This window comes from Jaculus jaculus, chromosome 6 (genome assembly GCF_020740685.1).
Source record: "Jaculus jaculus isolate mJacJac1 chromosome 6, mJacJac1.mat.Y.cur, whole genome shotgun sequence".
NCBI lineage: Eukaryota > Metazoa > Chordata > Mammalia > Rodentia > Dipodidae > Jaculus > Jaculus jaculus.
Genome location: NC_059107.1, coordinates 73,482,492 through 73,499,052, shown reverse-complemented (window position 1 = coordinate 73,499,052; position 16,561 = coordinate 73,482,492). Strand labels below are relative to the sequence as shown.

The following is a 16,561-nucleotide window of genomic DNA, read 5'->3' as shown; positions in this document are numbered from 1 at the left end:
TTATATGATATATTATTTAGAAAAGCTGGCCTAGCATAGACTGTATGTCTGATTTCACATATTGCCTTAAACTAAATCTAATTGAGATTAAAGAGTCAATGTACAGTGTAAAAAATGAATCATATATTCTGTACAAAACATGTTGGTTCATTTCTTGGAATCTTCTGCTGTTAGTGAAAATTTTACTCGATTATAGAAAATCAGTTTGATTCTCACCCAGAATAATTCACTAGTTAAAAAAGCAAAAATATTTACAAATGTATATATACATATTTGTATGTGTATATACATGTATGGTGTGTGTGTGTGTGTGTGTGTGTGTGTGTGTGTAAGAAAGAGAGAGAGAGAGAGAACTCATGCACATATATGTGCCCATGTGTTGTACTTGGGTTTGCATTGCTAGTAGAAATCACCTACGAGCAGCTTGAGGGAAAAAGAGGATTTTTTGGCTTACTGGCTTGAGAAGAAGCTCCACAATGGCAGGGGAAAATGATGGCATTTGCAGAGGGTGGACATCACCTTCTTGGCAACATAAGGTGGACAATAGCATCCTAACACTGGCAAGGGGAAACTGGCTATAATACCCATAAGCCAGCCCCCAACATACACTCCCTCCAAGAAGCATTAATTCCCAAATTTCCATCAACTGGGAACCTTCCATTCAGAATGCCTAAGCTTATGCAGGACACCTGAATCAAACTACCATACCATGCAGCACTTTACCACTCATTCTTACTTGACCAGGAGTCTCTTACTGACCCTGGAGCTTTCCATTTTTTTTCCCCACAAGCTTTAGTAATTCTCTGGTTTCTAATCTCATATGAGACTGGGGTTACAGATGTGTGAGGCCAATCTCACCTGCTTATGTTGGTCCTGGGGATCAAAATCAAGCGATCTCTCAGGTATCCTCCCTTACACAACTCTAAGTATTTCCTTTGTAACATTTCATTTAATCCTTACAGCAATACTGCAGGTAGTGAAGTTTAATGAGTTTGATGATGGAGAATATAGTTTAGTAGGTCAGCATCATGAACCACAAGCAGATGGAAGAGTTGGACCAAACCAGGTTTCAATAAAGCAAGCATTTGCAACTGAACTCAGCATTTACAGTTCCTCAACTAAAAGAAAATCTTATGCATTAGCGTAGAGGGAAAATCATAAACTCTTGGTAGATGATACTTTAAAAAATAATTCTCAGCCAGGTGTGGTGGTGCATGCCTTTAATCCCAGCACTCAGGAGGCAGAGGCAGGATGATCACCATGAATTCAAGGCCAGCCTGAGAATACGTAGTGAATTCCAGGTCAGCCTGAGTTAGATTGAAACCCTATCTTGAAAAACAAAGCAATAATAATAATAATAAAATAATAATAATAACAAAAATACCAATAATAATTCTCATCCTTATATCCCTGTAATTAAGAAATGTGAAGACTATAATAAAAACATAAACTGGAATGAAATAAAAGAACCTGGTAGCAAACATATCTTTCACAGATAGACTTAAATGTGTTATATTCTACCTGGATAGAAATGCTCTGGAATATGGGATGTATCGGAGAATGATTAAGCTTTTTTAGCTCTTTGTTGGGCTGTAATGGGAGTTGGATGTTGGAAGCACACAGCCACACAAAACTTCCTCTGGTTCAATGGCCTCCAGGTTCTTGTGTTAGGAATGTTTATAAATGAAATCCACAAACCATGTGTGGTGGTTTGATTCAGGTGTCCCCCATAAACTTAGGTGTTCTGAATGCTAGGTTCCCAGCTGATGGATATTTGGGAATTAATGCCTCCTGGAGGGAGTGTATTGTTGGGGCGGGCTTATGGGCTTTATTAGCCAGTTTCCCTATGCCAGTGTTTGGGCACACCCTGCTGTTACTGTGTCCCACCTTATGTTGGCCAGGGGGTGATGTCCACCCTCTGCTCAGGCCATCATTTTCCCCTGCCATCGCAGAGCTTCCCCTTGAGCCTGTAAGCCAAAATAAATCTCTTTTTTCCCGGAAGCTACTCTTGTTGGGTGATTTCTACCAGCAATGTGAACCGGACTGCAACACCATGGAAGGTGAGGCTTAGAAATATATGATTATAAAACTCATAGAGACAGAGCTCATAGAACTTAAGAGAAAGAAAGAAGACAAAACTCCTGCCCAGGTGAAGTTCACAGAAAACGAAAGCCTGCCTGGAGATGCTGACTTAGATCTTTCATGGGAATTTATTAGATGGAGGTTGAGTTTGTCAGTTCAGCCCCTACTTCAGGTATCAGGGTGCTTCCAGGTTTCCAGGTAAGAGAATAAACCTATTTATATTTACTTTCCTAGGAGAAGGAATTGTCCTTCTTGGAAGGGGCTTATTATGTCTTCTAGGAAATAGGGTTCTCCTTTAAGAGAGAATCGATAAGGAAAGACCTTATCCTTTTGACATTTCTTGCAGTCTAGCAAGGCGGAGGCTGTGAGGACTCTTCAGGGGAAAAGAGAAAAGGGAGAATCAAGGATACTTCGCCCCTATGGGCTCAAGGACATTGCCCATCTTTAGCCACATTTAGTCTACATTTGAGGAATTTGTTGCCCTTAAACTGTCACAGGATCATCTAATGCTTTGAGAATACTGGCTGTTTTGAAAATAATGATATTTCCCAACATAACCATGAAATTAGTGGTCATATAGCAATAATAATGCATTGTTGATATGTATGGCAGGTGCAATCCCTCAGTTTTTGTCTCACTTTGATTTTCCAAGAAGATACAAATGAAGGGAGGAAAAACAGATTGCTTTAATATAACACATATTTTTAGGAAGCTGGTTTGGAACTCAGCTTCTTTGCTTGTCAGCTCTTGAGAAAAATAAAAGAAGCTATTTAAGAATACAACTGTTAATGGGAAATCAAATTTAACTTCAATTTCAGAATTTACTAAAAGGAATGAAATCTGCAATGATAATGACTAAAATTCTCCCCAATGAACATGGATTATATTGGATTAAATGATAATGTATGGACTTATTTCTATTAGGTTAGATTGGAGACTTTCCCTTGTATTTAAGTTAAAATAACATTATGTTATTAAGACACGAGCTATCTCTTAGCAATGAAATATATGACTTGACTTTCACCTTGATATCAAAAAGAGAGAGAATTTCCTGTATAGAACAAGATTATTCTTCTTAGGAAAGAATGTTAGAACTGGGAATTTTTTCACTCCCTTTCTAAGGAAGCATGTTGTCTGGAAGAGTAACATTCAGCAATGGCATCCAGAATAAAATACATTTGTATATTTTCCATGAACACACACCAGTTTACAATAGTGACCATGAGGCATTCTCAGTAAGTGTTTTCATCTTTTTGGTGACAATTCATATTGACCTTGAAAAGAAATTCTAGACATGATTTTGAGACTGCTTATTTTTGTGGCCACAAGACGGTTTAAGAACCATAAGACTTGGAGTTGGGGAGATGGCTTAGCAGCTACGGCACTTGTCTGTGAAGCCTAAGGACCCATGCTCAATCTCTATCCAGATCTTCCATGAGCCGGAGACAAGCATGTGGTCGCACCTGCCCACTAGGTGGTGCAAGTGTCTGGAGTTTGATTGCAGTGGCTGAGGCGGGGGCTGCCTATTCTCTCTCTCTTGGTGCCCGCAAAGCACTTCTTAAAAATAAATAAATAAGTAAATAAATAAATAAATAAATAAAATTAAAAGCATTGTAAGACTTAACAAAAATATACTCAAATTTCAGTCTCACTCCATGGTTGGTAAGCAAAGAGAATTTCTGAAAATACCTGAGCAATGAATATGGTTTGAAATGGGGAATCTTGCCAGATAGGAAATTCTGCAGCCCTGTCAATAAATGTGAGGAGGGATAGGAGAGGACCATTGTTGACAAGGACATAGGTGAGAGAACCAGCAGGGAGAAACAAGATAGCAAATCTGGCAGTTTCACAAGTCAAGAATGTTAAACAAAATGGTAAGTTCTAGTGTTATGAACACTTGGAGGTCCATTTGTATAACTGATAAAAGGTCTGAAGATAACAGCCCCCTGTGGTATCAGAAGAAGCCTAACCAGGTTATGTTTCAGTCTGCTCTATCACCTGCTTCTGTTTTGAGGGAAGGAAAAGGCATGGGATCTTTTCATCATCTCTCTCAGATGTGAAGAAAACAATTTCAGCTGTGAATATGTGTGGCTCACACATGCTATTATAAAAAAATGTGAAAAATTTGTGAATGGAGGAAAATTTTATGAAATGAAATGCCTGCACTTCATGGTAGCACCAAGGACACACTGTGGCATATTTTAGATCCAGTAATGTATGCTTCTAAGAGTTTGTTTTTTACTTTTATTCTTTTATTTTAGTTTTGCGATTTACATTTAATATAATCCTAGACTTTTTAGAAATATAAACATACCTCTCTGGGAACCATGTTTTAAAACATATCTCTAAGAAAAATTTTCTAATCACTTATTTATTTTCAACAGATTATACTCTTTTATTCCCTCTCCCCTTCTCCCACTTCCCTGGGAACTTCATTGGTGGTGTTGTGGGATTTATTGGGGTCACAAAGGCCTTAGTCAGTCCCAGTGCAGTACTGGGAAGACTGTGCCTCAGTGTATTCCCACCTACCCTGTGACTCTTATGATCTTTCCACCCACTCTTCCGCAATGTTCCTTGAGCCATGGTAGGCCTGTTGGCAGTCTGATTTAGTATTGAGTTCTTTATAGTCTCTGGATTTCTACAGTAATAGATTTTTCTTGATCACCATGTCTGCCACCATCATTCTGAAACTAGTTGTCAGGTTAGCAGTAACAGCAATGTTTACGGCACTGCTTCCACTCCAAGTTCTCTTGAGCTCTGGTATATGTGGCAAGTCTCGAGGGGCAATTATCTTCTTGTCTTACCAATGCACATCTACTCTCCTCCATTTTCTCTGCCATCTGTAAAATATAGCAGATTCTCCAATCAGGAGTGAGAGCAACTTGAGTTAAAGGGTGTAAGCAAAGTTATTTGAGACATTTTTGTTGTGCAAAACCACTCTTCTCCAGAGAGAAATGGAATCTTCTCCTTGAAGAATGAGCTTCCTGTCTATGGGAATCTGACTTGGTTTCCCGTACCAGATATGAGTTTTGCTCACTGAATGGGACTCATATCCAATCAGAGAACAGTTGGTTACCCACAGAGGCTGTGTGCTATTATTTCACGAGTGTGTACTTCTTGCCTGCATGGTTGATTTCATAGTCTGCAAGGTCCCCTGCTTCTTCATTTTGTTGGTGACTGTTTTCTTCCAACAGCTCCCATAGTGCTTCTCAGCACTATGAGGACTAGGCAGAAGGGAGCGAGTTTCCCTTTTGGCTCCACCATGGTAATCCAATGTCCTATGACTGTGGCCTGTGCTACCTTCAGGAACAGGGCCTTACTTTTTTTTTTTTTTCAATCTCTGGCAGGTAATCAAGTATTTTGGCTATGGCCTACATTGTTTTGGGAACCTCATGTGTCATTCTGGCTTACTGTGGAGGCATCTCAACCCTGGGCCTGGGACTTATCAGACAGTCTGTGGTTTTAAGGTTAAGCTTTTTCCACCTTCTGTCTGAACTATTTTCCCATCCCCTTTTTGGAGGTTATGCTTTGTAGGGTGCTAGTAGGAATTAAGATTTCTATGGAACTGATTCATGTTTTCTTAAATTTTGTGTAATACCCTCCCCACTCTCCCTACCCCTTATACTAAGACACCCTTGCCCCAATATTCTGCCCTCCCCTAACTTGTCAGGTGTCACCTCCTCTTCTCCCTCCCTCATTCTCTCAGCCAGTCTCATTCTAGTTTTATGCCTATATTTCTGGTACTGACTACCACTTGCACTCATCTCTAATTGATCCCAGTTAGGAGCTGCAGATGAGAGTACACACAGCATTTGTTTTTCTATGCCCATGTGACCTCACTTAGAATATTTTTCCAACTCCATCAATTTACCTGTAAATTTTATTGTTTCATTTTTCTTTACCACTGAGTAGAATTTCATTAGGCATATATACCACATCTTTATTTTCAATCATCAATTGATGGGAATCTGGGCTAATTGCAGGTCCTAGCTATTTTGACTAGAACAGCCACATTGAGCTTTTATGAGGTTTTTTTAAAATTTACTGCTGCAGGACCTCTGAGAACTTCCACACACTACTGAGTATCACATATTTTTTGTTGTTGTTTGTCAGCTAATAGGAGCTAATACAAGGTTAAATTCATGATTAAGAAAAGGTTATTAGTGCATGGAAATATGTTTATTATCCTAGGTGTTCAGCATAAATAGCACAGATTCTATATCTTTAGACCAAGATGTGTCATTAATAAATCAAAACTGAGTATGATGGCATATGCCTATTGTCTGAGGATTAAGGAGGTGTAGGCAGTGGGATCAGGAATTCAACTAGAGCCTGACAGTTACATCTAGAAAAAAATGATCCATGAGAATGAGAAATAGAGAAATAAGGAAGTAAAGAAGTAAGAAAAATAAATGAGACAGCATGGTGGTACACACCTTTAATCTGGCACTTAGGAGGCTGAGGGAGGAAGATTACTGTGAGTTCAAGACCACCCTGAGACTACATATTGAATTCCAGGTCAGCTGGGGCTAGAGTGAGACTCTACCTTAAAAATCAAACTAACAACAACAACAAAAATGACAAGAAGCAAAGAATAGAACATCTAATTGTGCACTGAAGAACACTCAGCGAAAGTTATTTGGAATAGCCCCTGCTGAACAATGGCAAAACCAATGGCAAGCAGTTGAATAGAACATGAGAATGGCACTTAGAACATCCAGCAGAAATGACTGGAGAAGCCCCATGGAACAGCAGCTGGAGATATCCCTTGAGAGTCCCAGGTCTTCCCCTCAAGAGAGACTTCCAACAAGGAATTCCTACCACAGATATTTTCCTACCATTGAATAAATAATAATGACCTCAAATTTGGGAGTAGGGCTGCCAGACAGCCCAAGAAGCACTCCCTTTGAGCTATTGCCAGGGGCATAATGCTTTCAACCCTTGGATTGGAAATATGCTTAGGTCTGAGTGGGGGTGGTTACCCTATTCTCAGCGTCAGCTCTCAACAAGCTGTAACAGCTCATGGCAACTTACCAATATAATATTTTACACAGACCTACCTACATGAGAATATGTCTCCAAAATAAATAAGATAAATGTATTTTAATTCTTCATATCTTGCTTTTCTCCATCATTTCACGCGCGCACGCGCGCACACACACACACACACACACACATAATTCAGTGACAGAAATTATTTTTACTATAAAAGGTATCTGTTTCAGATATTCCTCATTTAAAATTTTATATATAATCAAAATTAATTTATTAATTCTACATTCCATATTTTTACCTCTTAACTAATGAATAGAGCAAATCTCAAACTCTAGATAAATGAACATCATGGAGAAAAGTCATATATATATTATATATATATATGATATATACATATATATACATATATATTATATTTATATATATGATATATACATACATACATATATATTATATTTATATATATATGATATATACATATATATAATAAATATACATATATATATTATATATATATATATATATAAAACTATTGGTATTTCAAGGTAGGGTTTCACTGTAGTCCAGGCTTATCTGGAATTCACTTATCTAGTCTCAGGGTGGCCTTGAACTCACGGCAATCCTACCTCTGTTTCCCAAGTGCTGGGATTAAAGGCATGCACCACCACGCCCAGCAAAAGTCATATATTTTATTACAACAAGTTGACTGCAGATAACCAGTTCTAACTGACTTTACCCCTGCCCTTCAATGGATATTTAATCTGTCATCTCCAGACATTTGTTTCTGGATCAATAATTATGCCAGTATAACCTGAAAGCAGTTAAGAATCAGATTTCCTAGACTGTAATGCCTTCTCTCTTAGAAAAATATTTCCTAAATATTTGTTACAGTGTTTATAGATTTGGGGTTGAAATGGAATTTCTACAGTCATGTACCTGTGGCAACAAAGCGATGGGCCACCAATGTGCTTATGCTCCTCTGAGAGAGGACTCGAGCCAAGCAGGGAATGTGTTCCCCTTCAAATGATGCATGCTGCCAACTCTGAGTTTCTTCTTCTATTTATTTGATTACCTGTTTATTGTGCAATGATACTGTACATCTTTACAGAGTACATTATAATATTTCTTAAGCATATTTATATATTGCATAATAATCAACTCAGGATATTTAGTGACAGCTCATTTCAAGCATTTATTTCTTTTTGATGAAATTACCTGCAGTTTTTTCTTCTAGAAATATTGAGTTATATAGTATTAATATAATTTAAATATGTATTTGAATTAAGTAGTAAAATATAATCAACATTCTGTGTAATAAGAAAACTTATTTCTCCTCTATTATTATAAATTTGTATTTTTTATCCCCATGTTCTATTTTCTCCTGTCCCCCTGGTCTCTTATTAACACTTTTTTTTTGATTCTGGGGTTAAAATGCAAGAAGGAATACATATTCTCTGGTCCTAAAGCTTCTTTCATAAGATTTGCTTAAACTTATAGCATAGTGATTATCAGTGTTTAAATGTCATTTTACATATATGTACTATATTTCTGTGTACATATGCAAATATGTAAATGTAGATATACATACATGTGTTTAATTAAAGTACCACATGGGTAAACAAAATACTTTTCAACTTTAGCCCTCTTGTGCAGCCCTTCCAGTGTGTAGGTTCAGTGACTCCATCTGTGTGTGTGGTGCATGTTATCTGTACACAGTGTTCAATTGCTTGGACTAGTTCCCATGTCTTAAAAGCAGCTTGTGGTTTTTGAGAGTATCAATATTGTATATTTTCATGTGTTTATGGTTCTTTTTAATGTATTAGAAACTTTTTGAAGGTTTTCTTTCAGACTGGGTATGTTTATTATAAAAAATTACATTTCTCATTTGTAAGACATAAAATATTACAGGGCTTACACTGTGATTAGTGGTAGAGTATGCCCTGGGTTCTAGTGCCAACACTGCAAAATATTTTTCTTTAAATATTTTAAAATAAAAATTATGGGAGAAATGGATGTTATTTTCTCTTACAGAACAGTATATTGTAATGACATCACTTTTCATCTGACAATTCATCCTGGTGCATTCATGCATTCAATACTATGCACCTAGATGTGTTCTAGGCATGGAGGGTCCACAGATAAACATTCCTGTACTGCTTAAAGCCATTAAAAACCTTCAAAAGGTTTCTTAAAAAAGAGAAACTTTTTGAAGGTTTTTTTTTTTGTTTTGTTTTGTTTTTTTGTTTTTGTTTTTCGAGGTAGGGTCTCACTGTGGTTCAGGCTGACCTGGAATTAACTCTGTCATCTCAGGGTGGCCTTGAACTCATGGCGATCCTCTTACCTCTGCCTCCCGAGTGCTGGGATTAAAGGCGCGCGCCACCACGCCCAGCTTTTTGAAGGTTTTTAATGGCTTTAAGCATAGTTATTTAGTATCTATTTGCTTCTTAGTAAAACAAACTGTCCAGCATGGTGGAACATGCACTTGGGACACGGGAATAGGAGGATCACTTTGAGCTCAAGTCTAGCCTGGCTACAAAGTCAGTTCACTCCAATGTCAATCCGAGTAAGAGTGAGACCCTGCCTCCAAATTCAAAAAATTAAAAAATGAAGAAACATACATTTTCTGTGTATACATTTTTGTCCTCAGTGTTGCTTGGAGGAAATGTCTAAGGCTTTTGGGGTTGCAGAGAGCAAAGGAAACACCTCAGAAGGGATACACTGCCCATGAAAACCAGTCACTTAGGTGCTTGGCTCCAGCTGCTACTTTGATGTCCATCCCTTCTTGGTGACCTACTTTGTCTCAGCAGCTGGAGCTCCTTGGAAGGAAGAGAAAATCCAGTGCTGTAAGCACTGTGCACTGAGGTGTTTGTAACAGACCTGGCAGGAAGAGGTAGGGAAGGTCAGAAGCAAGCATGGAGTCCTACAGCAGGGTATGATGAGATGCTGTGGGAAGTAAATTTGGGGATAGCTGATAGATCCAGAGCCCAGGTTGTCAGAAACATAAAGAAAGAAAGAGGAGAGGAAGTTAGAGGCAAGACACACACCACCTCTCCATGTGGTAGAAAAAAAGCTAAAATTTGAACTGATTCACTGAGTTATTGTAATAGTTAATTGCTGAGGAGCTAAAACTTATCTTTGTCAGCAGATGGAAAAATCCCAAAGAAGGAACTATCCAGAAAGGGCCCAAAGGGAGAAGGAAAGACAGTTTAGGCTAAAACAAAGTAAAAAGGAGTTCATTGGTCAGGTGGCCTAACTACAGAAATTACTGACATGCAAATTGTCACATCTTGTTTCTTCACTTACCACTCCCACTGGCTATGAAAACTATAAAATGGAAATAAAATCTCAGCTCAGGGTCAAAGTTTCTTTGGAACCTACCTCAAGCTTCTTGGCTCCCAGGTAATAAACACTTCTACTTGTACTCATTCTGGTGTTGGAATGATCTTTCAAGAAAATTTTTACAACAAATAGTCTAAGAATTTTGTATTGGTTATCTCTATGCAAGGTACCTCTTTATGAAAACATGGGTAGATTTGCATTTTGTCTAACATTCAAAATAGAGTGTCAATGAACTTGTTAATGAAACTTGGTTGACTATGCTACATTTGTAACTCCAAAGAGGTCTTCTAAGTCCAGAATTCTTACTATATTCATTTCAGATCTTAGAGCTCCAACCCAACCTTTTATATAGATCAACTTTCTTCAAAGTCAGAGTTGAAGTGTAATGAGTGGGGTTTTTGGGTTTCAAGAAAAGTCCTTAAAAGCCAAAGCCTGAGTTTGTAACAGTTTTTAGCAGTGAACTGGGATAAAATAAAACTGAGAAGGATAATTATTAAATTATTACCTTTATTCAAGAAAGTATGGAACCAAGGGAAGGGAAATGGATACATCCACATGGTCTGAGATCGCATGTGGGTGGTGAGTCTGGGCCTGGAAAAAACAGAAAAAGAGTTTTATAGAGAAAACAGAAGAAAATATACTGAATGCCATATGGAAGGCAACAGGGGGTAGAAAGCCAATGTGGCAGTAGAGGTCAGGGTCTCCCCTTGTCTCAGCATAGTTTACCAGGGAGTCTTACCAGGACAGGAGCATGGAAGTTCAGGAGATATGAACAGCTGACAAAAGAAAGCTTGTTGATAATGATCTATGTATAATCTTATTGTCCTGGACTTTACCCTCAGACTCAAGTGAGTCTGAGAGAGTGTTGATTGTCCTGATGCCAAGTTTAAAGGTGAGCTTAACCAACCAGAATTCCAGGATCAAATTTAACCTTAATTTTAGGAAAGGGGAACTCCTTCCCAGGGAAGCACTTAGATTGTTTACGGTAAAACAGATTAGGCAAGAGACAAGGAGATGCCAAATTCTTCTGGGATCTCTAGCAAAATGGAGACTGCAAGAGCAGGACCAAGACATTCCTGCTGTTTACTTTCTGGGTTCAGTCACGCTCACTGTCTACCCCTGAAAAACAAACCCTAACTGCTTGGGGCAGAGACTGATGTGGCTCAAGCTGAGTGGGGTCATTAGGTGTGACAGTTGCCCTAAATGCCTCAGAAGTGTTATAACTACCATACATATCTTCAATCATTTGGAAATTTAACTTCTTTTCAATTTGTTATGATAATATGATAGTACTTGAGACTTAATGTCAAGAAATAAAATGGGAAATATATTTTGAAGCAAAATTATAAGAAAAAATAGGGATGAGATGATACCAGATTAAGATGCTTAGTCGTGGGGAACCTCCAGTTTATTTTGTTCCTATATTCTAGTATTCAGTGAAAGTGTTAACAAGCTCCATGTGTGCCCATCACAATGTGAGAGGGAAGCAATTTATTATACATGCAAAGATCAAAATTATAATATCTTCAGCCTTTTTTTCTGCACAGCGCATAGTTCTTTATGGTCTTATTTTCTAGCAGCTTATGCAGAGAGTCATCAAACTGAACAATCACAATGTGTGGATGGGCCAGTAGTAACCAATTTTATTTATGTCTTTCTCTGATTGCCTCTGATTCGTCTCAGTGAAAAACAAATCAGTTCATTTACATGCCGTGTGTGAAAATGCAACAGCCTAGTGCCACTTAGTTCCTCCCTCATACAGATACAATTCCGTCATTGGTCTTTATGCTGCATGTGATAGTCAAGTTATGATATGATTTAAGGTCGTCTTCCCCGAAAGTATCAAACCCATTCAGGGTTTGTAGTTAGAGGAGATTGAGGCTATTCCTCTGTTTTGGAGACTTGAAGTTTCTCTCTAAATTCACCTGGTTTAGGACTCTTTCCCCACCACTGAAGAATATTCTGTTTACTTGTCTCCATCATACATGCATCATTATACCCATTTGTCTCTCCTCCTTAAAAACAATACTCTAGCCAGGTGTGGTGGCACATACCTTTAGTCCCAGGTAGAGGTAGAAGGATCATCATGAATTTAAGGCCACCCCAAAACTACATAGTTAATTCCAGGTCAGCCTGGACCAGAATGAGACCCTACCTTAAAACAACAACAACAACAAAAAGTAAAAACAAAACAAAACAGGACTCTGGGTTGTTTGCATCCTTGCTTTCTCTGTGCCTTAGCAAGAGACACTGATCAATTTGAGCTAAGGGATGCAAGCAGCACCAGAGTGTATGCTGAAGATGCAGAGTACTCACTTGTGGTCTCAGGCATTTTGTGGAACTTCCAGAAAATATAGAGGTCCCAACTCCATCTGCAATGTGATTGATTACTAGAGAAAAGTTCTATGCCAGGTCATGATTCAGAGTTGAGAGCTGCTGACCCATGTGCATATCTTAAACCACATAGTATAAACACTCTTTCCTGAAGGGACATTTATATTTTGACTGAAAAATGAGTTTCATAAAAACAAATTATGAAAACTAGAGTTTCTTCCAAAAAGTATTTCCTTATTCTAAGATTATTAAAAATGTCCTCTCTTTTAAGGATGACAGATAGTACTGGGTTCAGTACAAATCCTCTGGGAACATTCACTAGGTTTTCTATATATCTCATTTTAATAATTTTATACTGGTGATCAAAATTACAATGTATCTGTTACTTAAGAAAATAAAATAAAATGGAGCTTTTAAGGCTGGAGAAATGGCTTAGCAGTTAAGGTGCTTGCCTGCAAAGCCAAAGGACCCAGTTCAACTCCCCAGGACCCAGGTAAACCAGATGTACAAGGTGGCACCTGTGTCTGGAGTTCATTTGCAGTGACTGGATGCCATGGCTCAACCATTCTCTCCCTCCCTTTCTCTCTCAAATAAGTAAATAAAAATAAACCAAGCATTGTGGTGCACCCCTTTAATCCCAGCACTCGGGAGGCAGAGGTAGGAGGATTGCTGTGAGTTTGAGGCCACCCTGAGACTGCATTGTGAATTCCAGGTCAGCCTGGGCTAGAGTGAATTCTTACCTTCAACCCTGCTCCCCCCCCCCCCAAAAAAAGAGTAAAATGGAGCTTTTAAATATATAGTGGCATTAAAAAAATGAGACCCTAGGGCACCATGACGTATGTTGTTTATCTTTCTCAGATTCAACCTTCAGATCATGTCATTTCTAATTTTATCTAATCTTTTGTACATTATTCTGATCCATTTAGGATTTTTACTGTGCAAAAAAGTGGAGGTAAAGTATACATAAATCTTGAAAATAGGTGATAGGCTAGGTAGTCTTTCAAAGGATATTAGTAATGTACTATGATTTTCAATTCTTAAAGAATTAACTGGCATTTATTCAAAATATTTATCAGGGCTAGAAAGATTGCTTAGCACTTGAAGCGCTTGCCTGCAAAGCCTAAGAACTTATGTTTGAATCTCCAGATCCCACATAGCCAGATGCACAGTGACATAAACATGCAATGTTGCACATGTGTACAAGGGAACTCACAAGTCTGGAGTTTGTTCTCAGTGGCTCAGAACCCTGGCATGCCCATTCTCTCTCTCTGCCTTTCCTCTCTCTCTCTCTCTCTCTCAAAATAAATAATAAAAAAGAAAAAATATTTATTGCATATCCATAAGATAGCCTTTCCATTAGATAAGATTATGCTATATGACTAAATGCAAATATGAAAGAATACAGCTTGACTTTAGCATCATTTATTCTAAGGTAAAATAAGCAGTTACCTTAGAGCTGTATATCAATAGTAATAAATAGTAGCTTGTAGGAAATAACATGTATTTTATATTATTTACTTAAGGATATTGAACTTTTTGTTAGCATAAAGGGACTTGGGGAAAAATTTACATTGAAGTTTGAGTTTTATAACTTTAACAATATTTTGTTGACAAATACTTATCATTTAATTGCAATGGAATAGCAAATTCTCATTCAACATGCTCTGTAAATGATGTTAACTTCATATGCTGATTTTGTGGGCATTCTGTATGTATGCATTGCTGTTTATAAATTATCTCCTCTATTGTCTAAAAACATTGATTTTCACTAATGATTTCAGTTCTATACTGTCGTTTAGGAAAGATTACACGTTCTTGAGTTCGGGTGGCGGGAGGCGGAGCGGCGGCGTCAGGCAGGCAGGCAGCGTAGCTTCGGGAAGGTTCTCGCGCGCCCCGGCCCGCAGCATCCGCACGCGCCGCCAAGATGCCCAAGAGGAAGGTGAGCTCGGCCGACGGCGCGGCGAAGGACAAGCCCAAGCACAGGTCGGCCAGGCTGTCCGCGAAACCGGCTCCTGCGAAAGTGGAAGCGAAGCCAAAAAAAAGCAGCGGGAAAGGATAAACCTTCAGACAAAAAAGTGCAAGCAAAAGGGAAGAGGGAGCAAAGGTCAAGCAGGCGGAAGTGTCTAAGGCAGAGACTAAAGAAGTCCTACCTGCCGAGAACGGAGAGGCAAAGAGCGAGGAGAGTCCAGCCTCTGAGGAAGCGGGAGAGGAAGAAGCCAAGGCTGCGTCGTCATCCGCCGTGTCCATCAGCATCCCTGCCTCCTTATTGTACAATCCAGAGGAATATTTTTTATCAACTATTTTGTAAATGCAAGTTTTTTAGTAGCTCTAGAAACATTTTCTAAAAGGAGGGAATCCCACCTCATCCCATTTTTTAAGTGTAAATGATTTTTTTTTTTAAGAGGTGAAATCATTTGCTGGTTGTTTATTTTTTGGTACAACCAGAAAATAGTGGGATATTGAATTAATGGGAAGCTTTGACTGTTTTGGGTGTCAGCTTAACATTCCATAGGTGGGGGGTTAGTTTTATATCCTACAATACAAAGCATACTAAATGGCAATTTGGAGTCACATTTGTGCATTTAACATGTCTTGAATATTTTCAATTACTCCTAGTCTGTGTTTTTAGTAGAGCCGTTTCCTAAGGAAAAAAAAAAAACCAAAAACCACTCCTTGGTCACTGCCCTGTTGTCCGCACTGTGTGCCTCTGTGACATCTCTAGTCGTGGTAGTCCAGTGTTCTTAATAATTTTGATAACGTACTGTGAAAGATGAAAAATTTGCATTTGCAGTGTATATGATACTAAAATTGTGAACCAGTGGGAGTTGAGTAGAGATTGTGAGCATTTGAAGGTGTTTGTACATGAGAGCCTAATAGGGAGAAATGCCTCTAAGATTGAAGCTGGTTGTCACTGGAATAACTTCTAAAGAAACAATACATGGTCTTTAGATTTTTGGTACGTGTGTTAAGACTTGTGTACAATTGAAATGTTTGTGTACTGTTCCTCAGCACCAATAAAAGTATGAAAATATTAAAAAAGATTACACATTCTTAATGTTTTATAAAGAAATTGCATACATCAGTATGAAATTTGTAATGTGAGATACTTTCTCTCCAGCATGTGCTTCATATCCACATTTCTTTGTGAGGCTAGTTTTACAGTCTCTGATTTTCACTGCCAAGCAACTCTACATAGTATGAGACTTTTGAGTGAACTAAGGAATATGATTCATTTTTTGACCTGTTTAGAATGCAGTTTGAAATTTCTGTTACACTGTGGCATGTGAAAAATTCATTGTAGGGCACTTATATGTAATAACACTCTTAAATTGATATCACTACTAATTTATAATACAAATGACATGACAGAAAATGAAGGACATGGGATTTCTTACCAGAGAAATTAAAAAGTGATTCAAGAAACATATTACCTATTATGAAAAAGGCAGACATTTTTCTTCACCTTATATCTTAACTCATACCTGTCATACAAGCACTTAGGAAGGGTGGTAGTTGTAAGTTCAGGGCCAGAGGTCAAGGACAATCTAGTATGCATGGTGAGCCATTCAGTTGCTACATGGCAAGACTCTGTCAATATCTGTCATATACAGCTTCAGATTGCTGGGATGAACTTCCAGACCAGACACAGTTTATAGGAGGGATGGAATTTATTTGAAGATTACAGATCTAGGGGCAGTTCCATAATGGCAGAAAAGGTTGGCCAACTTTTGCAGAACAACCTCCAGCATCACAAGAAAGTACACTTCGGGAACAAACCCTATGACAGAGTTCAAGCATTCTGCATATCTTT

General features: G+C 38.3%; 1 protein-coding gene and 1 pseudogene across 10 annotated transcripts in view; both read left to right on the top strand.

Moving 5' to 3' along the window:
- The window catches only part of Chrm3 (cholinergic receptor muscarinic 3), a 576,562-nt gene that overhangs the window by 22,244 nt on the left and 537,757 nt on the right, over nucleotides 1-16,561 (top strand). The gene's annotated exons all lie outside the window — the stretch shown is intronic.
- On the top strand, nucleotides 14,618-15,058 carry LOC123461515 (annotated as a pseudogene).